Genomic DNA, 6,847 nt, shown 5'->3' on the forward strand with positions numbered 1-6,847 from the left:
AAATTTTTTTTCGACATTCTTTTTTGCTCGTCGACCTCGGGTGACCCATGTCGCAGTGGGAGCCGCGCACGAAAGCGGCGTCGCGAGACGGCTTCGCGGTCGCTAGTCGCACGAGCTCGGCAACCGCGTCTGCCGGGGCGGAGTTCGGGACGCCGACGGCTAAGTGGGAACCGCCGCTCGGATGTTCGCCGTTTGTGGCCGAGTGAGTGCTGGCACTCCGGCGAAGCCAAACGGGGCCGATTCCGGCACGATATCGGCGTCTTTCTACGTGCTCGCCGGCGACCGTCGCACGAGTACGGCAAAGTGCGTCTGCCGGGGCGGGGTTTGCGACGCGTACGCAATAGTGAGAACCGTCGCTCGGATGTTCGTCGTCTTTCGCCGAGCCAGTGCTGGCACTCCGGCGAAGCCGAACGGAGCCGATTCGGGCACGATATCGGCGTCTTTCCACGTGCTCGCCGGCGACCGTCGCACGAGTACGGTAAACCGCGTCAGCCGGGGCGGAGTTCGGGACGCCGATGCGAAAGTGGGAAGCGCCGCTCGGATCTTCGCCGTTTTTGGAGGAGTCAGTGGCGGCACTCCGGTGAAGCCAAGGTGCGCCAATTCGCGCACGATATCGGCGTCTTTCGACGTGCCCGCCGGCCACCGTCGCACGAGTACGGCAAACCTCGTCTGCCGGGGCGGGGTTTGCGACGCCGACGCAAAAGTGGGAACCGCCGCTCGGATGTTCGCCGTTTTTGGCAGAGTGAGTGCTGGCACTCCGGCGAAGCGAAAGAGCGTGAATGCGCCCACGAAAGTAGCGTATTTGGACGTGCTTGACGGCGACCGCCGCAGGAGTACGAAAAACCACGTCAGCCGGGGCGAGCGACCCACGGCGGTCTGGGTGCTTATCGCTGCTATTATAGGGGCACCCCGGCAGACGCAGAAAGAAAAAAAAAAAATGGGGACATGGCGTGCGTCACCGTGCGGCTTCGCAGCGTTGCCGAAGTCGCCGAGCCCTTCGACTGAGCCGAACGGCGGACAGGGAACGTTGGTCGGCCGTTCTAACCTGTCGGTGCCACGCCGAGACGTCGTTAAGGAAAACCGCGTCGTGGGCCTCTACGACGCCGTCGAGTCGTTGTACGTTTGGTGTCCAGCGTGTCGGCGGCGAGTAGCGGACACGTCGTTCACGACTTCGGTCTTTCGCAGTCGACGCGAACTTGCGGAGAGTCGTGGTGCCTCACGTTTTCGGCAGAAACCGCGGCGGAATTTTCCCGTGCGTGCGCGCACGACCTCGGTGCTGTGCCGTCAGCGTAGTGTTGCACAAACTCGTGGCCTACCCAAGGTGCGGTACGTTTGCGGCCGTATCCTCGGTGGGAATTTCGTGAGTAGGGTCGCAAATTCTACGACCTCGGCGGGTTTGAGAGCGACGTAGACTTGTGGCACGCTCAACGTGCCACACGTTTCGGGGCACACCCGCGGTGAAATTTTCTCGAGTACGCTCGTATTAGTGCCCAAGGAGGTCTGGGTACTTATCGCTGCTATTATGTGGGGGTTCTCGTGAGCGGCGTACGCGAAAGCGACCGGGTGTCTGATATGCGGCGGGCTTCGGCCTCGTCAAGCGTGTCCTCGGGTCTGCTCCAGGGGAATCCACGGCAGTCGTCTGCAGCCTCATCCGCTTGATGCGTTAGGGGCTGGTTGTCGGACGGTGCCGTTTTACCACGATATCGAGGTGTGTTCCGTGTCGTCCTCGGGCGATTCAGATGCGAAAGCGCCGAAGACGCGGGCGTGACCCGTCGTCTGGCGGCTTTGCAGTCTCGGCTCCGTTGCTAGTTCCGGCCGGTCCACCGACAGTGCAGCGGGCTTGGGCAACCCGCACGGCGCGACCGAGTCGATGCAACGAAAAAGAGCGAGCATGAACGTGCTTCTTGCCGCACGGCTCCCACTCGTCTTTCGGGAAGGTTGTGCCGTAGCGAGCTCGAACGCCGTCATCTCGGAGTGCAAAATAAGCGTGTTGGGGCGCCTGAAGGTGGCCTCCGCCGCACACAGACTGCGTCCGGCCCGCCGAAGGCGAGGACGGACGCGCAGTCGAACGATTACCTGGTTGATCCTGCCAGTAATCATATGCTTGTCTCAAAGATTAAGCCATGCATGTCTAAGTACATGCCGAAATAAGGCGAAACCGCGAATGGCTCATTAAATCAGTTATGGTTCCTTAGATCGTTTCTTCCTACTTGGATAACTGTGGCAATTCTAGAGCTAATACATGCAGTGAGCCTGGAGCCCTTTGGGTAACGGGTGCTTTTATTAGACCAAGATCGATCGGGTTTCGGCCCGTATTGTGTGGTGACTCTGGATAACTTTGTGCTGATCGCATGGCCACGAGCCGGCGACGTTTCTTTCAAGTGTCTGCCTTATCAACTTTCGATGGTAGGTTACTTGCTTACCATGGTTGTTACGGGTAACGGAGAATCAGGGTTCGATTCCGGAGAGGGAGCCTGAGAAACGGCTACCACATCCAAGGAAGGCAGCAGGCGCGCAAATTACCCACTCCCGGCACGGGGAGGTAGTGACGAAAAATAACAATACGGGACTCTTTTGAGGCCCCGTAATTGAAATGAGTACACTCTAAATCCTTTAACGAGGATCAATTGGAGGGCAAGTCTGGTGCCAGCAGCCGCGGTAATTCCAGCTCCAATAGCGTATACTAAAGCTGCTGCGGTTAAAAAGCTCGTAGTTGGATCTCAGTTCCAGACGAGTAGTGCATCTACCCGATGCGACGGCTCGGACTGAACATCATGCCGGTTCTTTCTTGGTGCACTTCATTGTGTGCCTCGAGATGGCCGGTGCTTTTACTTTGAAAAAATTAGAGTGCTCAACGCAGGCGAGTCGCCTGAATAAACTTGCATGGAATAATAGAACAAGACCTCGTTTCTGTTCTGTTGGTTTTTGGAATACGAGGTAATGATTAAGAGGGACGGACGGGGGCATTCGTATTGCGGCGCTAGAGGTGAAATTCTTGGACCGTCGCAAGACGAACTACTGCGAAAGCATTTGCCAAGAATGTTTTCATTGATCAAGAACGAAAGTCAGAGGTTCGAAGGCGATCAGATACCGCCCTAGTTCTGACCATAAACGATGCCAACCAGCGATCCGCCTGAGTTACTCAAATGACTCGGCGGGCAGCTTCCGGGAAACCAAAGTATTTGGGTTCCGGGGGAAGTATGGTTGCAAAGCTGAAACTTAAAGGAATTGACGGAAGGGCACCACCAGGAGTGGAGCCTGCGGCTTAATTTGACTCAACACGGGAAAACTTACCCGGCCCGGACACTGGGAGGATTGACAGATTGAGAGCTCTTTCTTGATTCGGTGGATGGTGGTGCATGGCCGTTCTTAGTTGGTGGAGCGATTTGTCTGGTTAATTCCGATAACGAACGAGACTCTAGCCTATTAAATAGGTGCGGGGTTCCCAGCACCTTACAACCTTCTTAGAGGGACAAGCGGCTCCTAGCCGCACGAAACAGAGCAATAACAGGTCTGTGATGCCCTTAGATGTCCGGGGCCGCACGCGCGCTACACTGAAGGAAGCAGCGTGTCTTTATCCCTGTCTGAAAAGACTGGGTAACCCGTGGAACTTCTTTCGTGATTGGGATAGGGGCTTGCAATTGTTCCCCTTGAACGAGGAATTCCCAGTAAGCGCGAGTCATAAGCTCGCGTTGATTACGTCCCTGCCCTTTGTACACACCGCCCGTCGCTACTACCGATTGAATGATTTAGTGAGGTCTTCGGACCGATGTCCGGCGCGGCCTTTCGGTTGCGCCGGTCTGTTGGAAAGATGACCAAACTTGATCATTTAGAGGAAGTAAAAGTCGTAACAAGGTTTCCGTAGGTGAACCTGCGGAAGGATCATTAACGGATTGTGAAGGGTGAGCGCCTCAGCTGCGTCTGCGCCCGACACTTTCTGCCGCTGACCCCGTTTGGACGCGGGGTCGGCTTTTCCCCACGGGGCTGCCTGAATGTGGAGCGGCACCCCGTGACAAATTGTTGCGCCCAGCGGACGCCAACACCGCGACCTTGGACGGTCGGCCAGGTGGCGGACGCGGGTACAAACGGCGCAACGCACTCATAGGTCGGCTTTCGACCCGCCACAGCACCGTGGCTCGAAGCGCTCGAAATGCGCGACCCGACCGCTGCGGGACCGCCTAGTACTGTAAACAGGAGCGGCGGAGCGCGAACGGCGAGTCGTGGTTACGTCGGTAGAAGGCGAGGCTGCGCGTTCCCGAAACGCCAGCCGAGTGCCCTCCCGACCGTTCGAGCGTGCAAGAACGAGACCCGACAATCGCGCGGCGACTGCCAAGTACGAGAGGAACGGCACAAGCGTCGGCGGTCGGTCAAGGAACTGGCGATGTGACGGGTCCGCTGTGCACCAGTGCATACCGTCCCGCCGTCCGCGGCAAGCGCCTCCGCGTCCTCGGGTGACGGAGGCTGCCGGTCGGTTCTTGCAGGCGAGGGATCTCGCTGGCACCGGTTCGCGTTGACGCGCGGCCGGTCATGGCACGGCGATGCGACGGCCGAGGTGCGCAGTACTCGATGGAGGAACCGCACGCTCCGATGACCGTCCCGCCCTCCGCGGCGTATGCGTACCGACCGTAATGGTTGCAGCAGCGCCGGCCGGCTTTTGAATTCGCCACACGAAACACGGTGCGAGATCGCGGTTAGGGGAGCGTCGACGTTGCCAGGCGTTTTGCTTGCTGCCGAGGGAAAGGCGGCACGGCCACGTCGCGCTCGTCGCGATTAGCGGGTCTGCGCGCTTTGGGAAGGTGCCGCAACGACTTGCCGAAAGAGGAAGCACGGAAGAACGAGGGACTTGGACGTCCCGACAATTGAACGCACTTGCGGCCAGGCCCTTGCTGGCTTCGTTCTTCCGCCTCGAGTAGGCTCGTACGCGGCTCCGGCGCCGAAAGTGGTCCTTGGCACCGACTTCGGTGGACGTGGGAAGTGCCGCGCAAGTACGGCGCGCCTGGCTCCACCTGTTGGCTAAAGTAGGCAGCCGGATCGGCATTTTGGTGTGCGGTGGCAAACCGTGGATGCGAAAAAAGCTTGTGCGATTTCGTGGAACAAAAAGCGGGGGTCCCCCTTTTTATGCGGAGGAGACCGACCCGCCTGCCGTGGTGAACCGCGACGCCACGGTAAAAACGGGAGAGGCTTGTCGATGGGACCGTGCATCCCGCGCTCCACGGAGGCCGGGAGGCGGCCGCCCGAGGAAATGTGTAGCCGTCGAGGCCCGCATCTGCGTGCACTCTTATCCAAATGGGTGTACCGCAGGCATTTTCTGGTTAGGCGGGCCAATGAGAGCGAGCACACAACGATACCTACGGGTCCGGCTTGGAGAACCGGCTTCGACGCCTCCCGAGTATTTATAGAGGGGTGGACCACGAAAGCACTCGCAAGTAGCGAAAGCGAAACGCCGTCCGAAACACACCGTTTGCTCGATTTGCGGCAGCCGAAAAAGGCGCGGCAGAGTTTTGGAGTCCAAGCGTGCGCTGAAAAGCGCCCTTCTTGGCCACTGTTTGGCCGAGTGCCAGAAACGTTTGGTTTTGACTGTACGGAATTGAACAAACACTTTTTCACGACTCTAAGCGGTGGATCACTCGGTTCTCGGGTCGATGAAGAACGCAGCCAGCTGCGAGACTTGGTGTGAATTGCAGGACACACTGAGCACTGATTCTTTGAACGCACATTGCGGCCTTGGGTCTTCCCTTGGCTTCGTCTGTCTGAGGGTCGGATCACATATCAAGAGAGCCTTCGGCGCACAAGGGAACGTGAGCCGTCGACTCGTTTTGACCGCGTCGGCAACACGGACAGCACGCTGAACACCTCACAGCGAGCGCCAACAGCGGCCACTCAAGGGCGAGACGGTGGCGACCGTCGTGCCAGAGCCCAACCGAAACGGGGGCGACCGACTGCATTGAGGATGTGGCACCTCGTTGAGACCGCCGCAGGACTTCGAGTCGGAAGGAAGCCTGCAGGGAAAGTGCGGTCGAGGTTGCGTACTCCTCTCTGCGACCGGGCGCGCAAGAGCTGCGAGAGCCACGGACGCGCAACTTTAACGCACGGTAAACACGAGGAGCGAAAGCCGGCCAGCAAAGCTTCTCCAGCCGTGCGCAAAGTGCGCGAGATCGCAGCCTTGCGTTGCGCTTGTTGCCCTCGAAGTAAGCAGGGTGTCCCGTAGACCGGGCGCTCGAACACGCTGCGGGGCCGTGCCTCCTCCAGGCTTTGCCGCGCGAACAGGGAACGTTCGCGCGCAAAGCGCAGGGAGGTGAGGAGGCTGCGCCCGACGTTTGCGGTTCGCTGCGTACGCGGTTGATGCGGAGAGCACGGCGCGACGACTTGCCGCGAAGCGGAAAAAGTCTCCCGCACGAGTTGGCGAAACGTTGGCGAAGCTTAAGGCGTTCTCGTCGTAGTCCGCCGTCGGTCTAAGTGCTTCGCAGTTCCCGTCCCGTTCAAAAAACTGGGCCACTCCAGTTGGGGCGGGGGCGACGCTACACGAGACGATGCCTCTCGCCAGGCTGCGTGGCTGCCCTTGCGGCGGCGGCGACTGGCCTCGGCGGTGTTTGGGCTTTCGACACGGTCGTTTATCACGCAACTGCTCGGACGACGCACGCGCGCAGCGGAATGCCGCTTGCCAGCCTTGTGAAGATGTGACCCTGTACAGGGTTGCGGGCGCACTTGGTAGGGCGTCGTACTCGGTTCGCGATGGGTTTACGAACGTGTCCCGTCACTTCCACGTCACACCGGTTGTGCGCCGCACGCGTGCAGCGGGGAAGCCGATTGCCAGCCTTGTGAAGAAGTGGCCCTGTACAGGGTTGCG

The 6,847-nt window shown here is 59.4% G+C and overlaps 2 non-coding genes across 2 annotated transcripts; both read left to right on the plus strand.

Annotated features, from left to right (window-relative positions):
• Positions 1–2,073: 2,073 nt before the first annotated feature.
• Positions 2,074–3,888, plus strand: LOC142791668 (small subunit ribosomal RNA). The gene has a single exon (XR_012890365.1). It is a non-coding gene; the product is annotated as a small subunit ribosomal RNA (ribosomal RNA).
• A 1,719-nt stretch (positions 3,889–5,607) lies between these two features.
• Positions 5,608–5,760, plus strand: LOC142791653 (5.8S ribosomal RNA). The gene has a single exon (XR_012890351.1). It is a non-coding gene; the product is annotated as a 5.8S ribosomal RNA (ribosomal RNA).
• The last annotated feature ends 1,087 nt before the right edge of the window (positions 5,761–6,847 follow it).

Source organism: Rhipicephalus microplus, unplaced genomic scaffold (genome assembly GCF_043290135.1).
Source record: "Rhipicephalus microplus isolate Deutch F79 unplaced genomic scaffold, USDA_Rmic scaffold_181, whole genome shotgun sequence".
Lineage (NCBI taxonomy): Eukaryota > Metazoa > Arthropoda > Arachnida > Ixodida > Ixodidae > Rhipicephalus > Rhipicephalus microplus.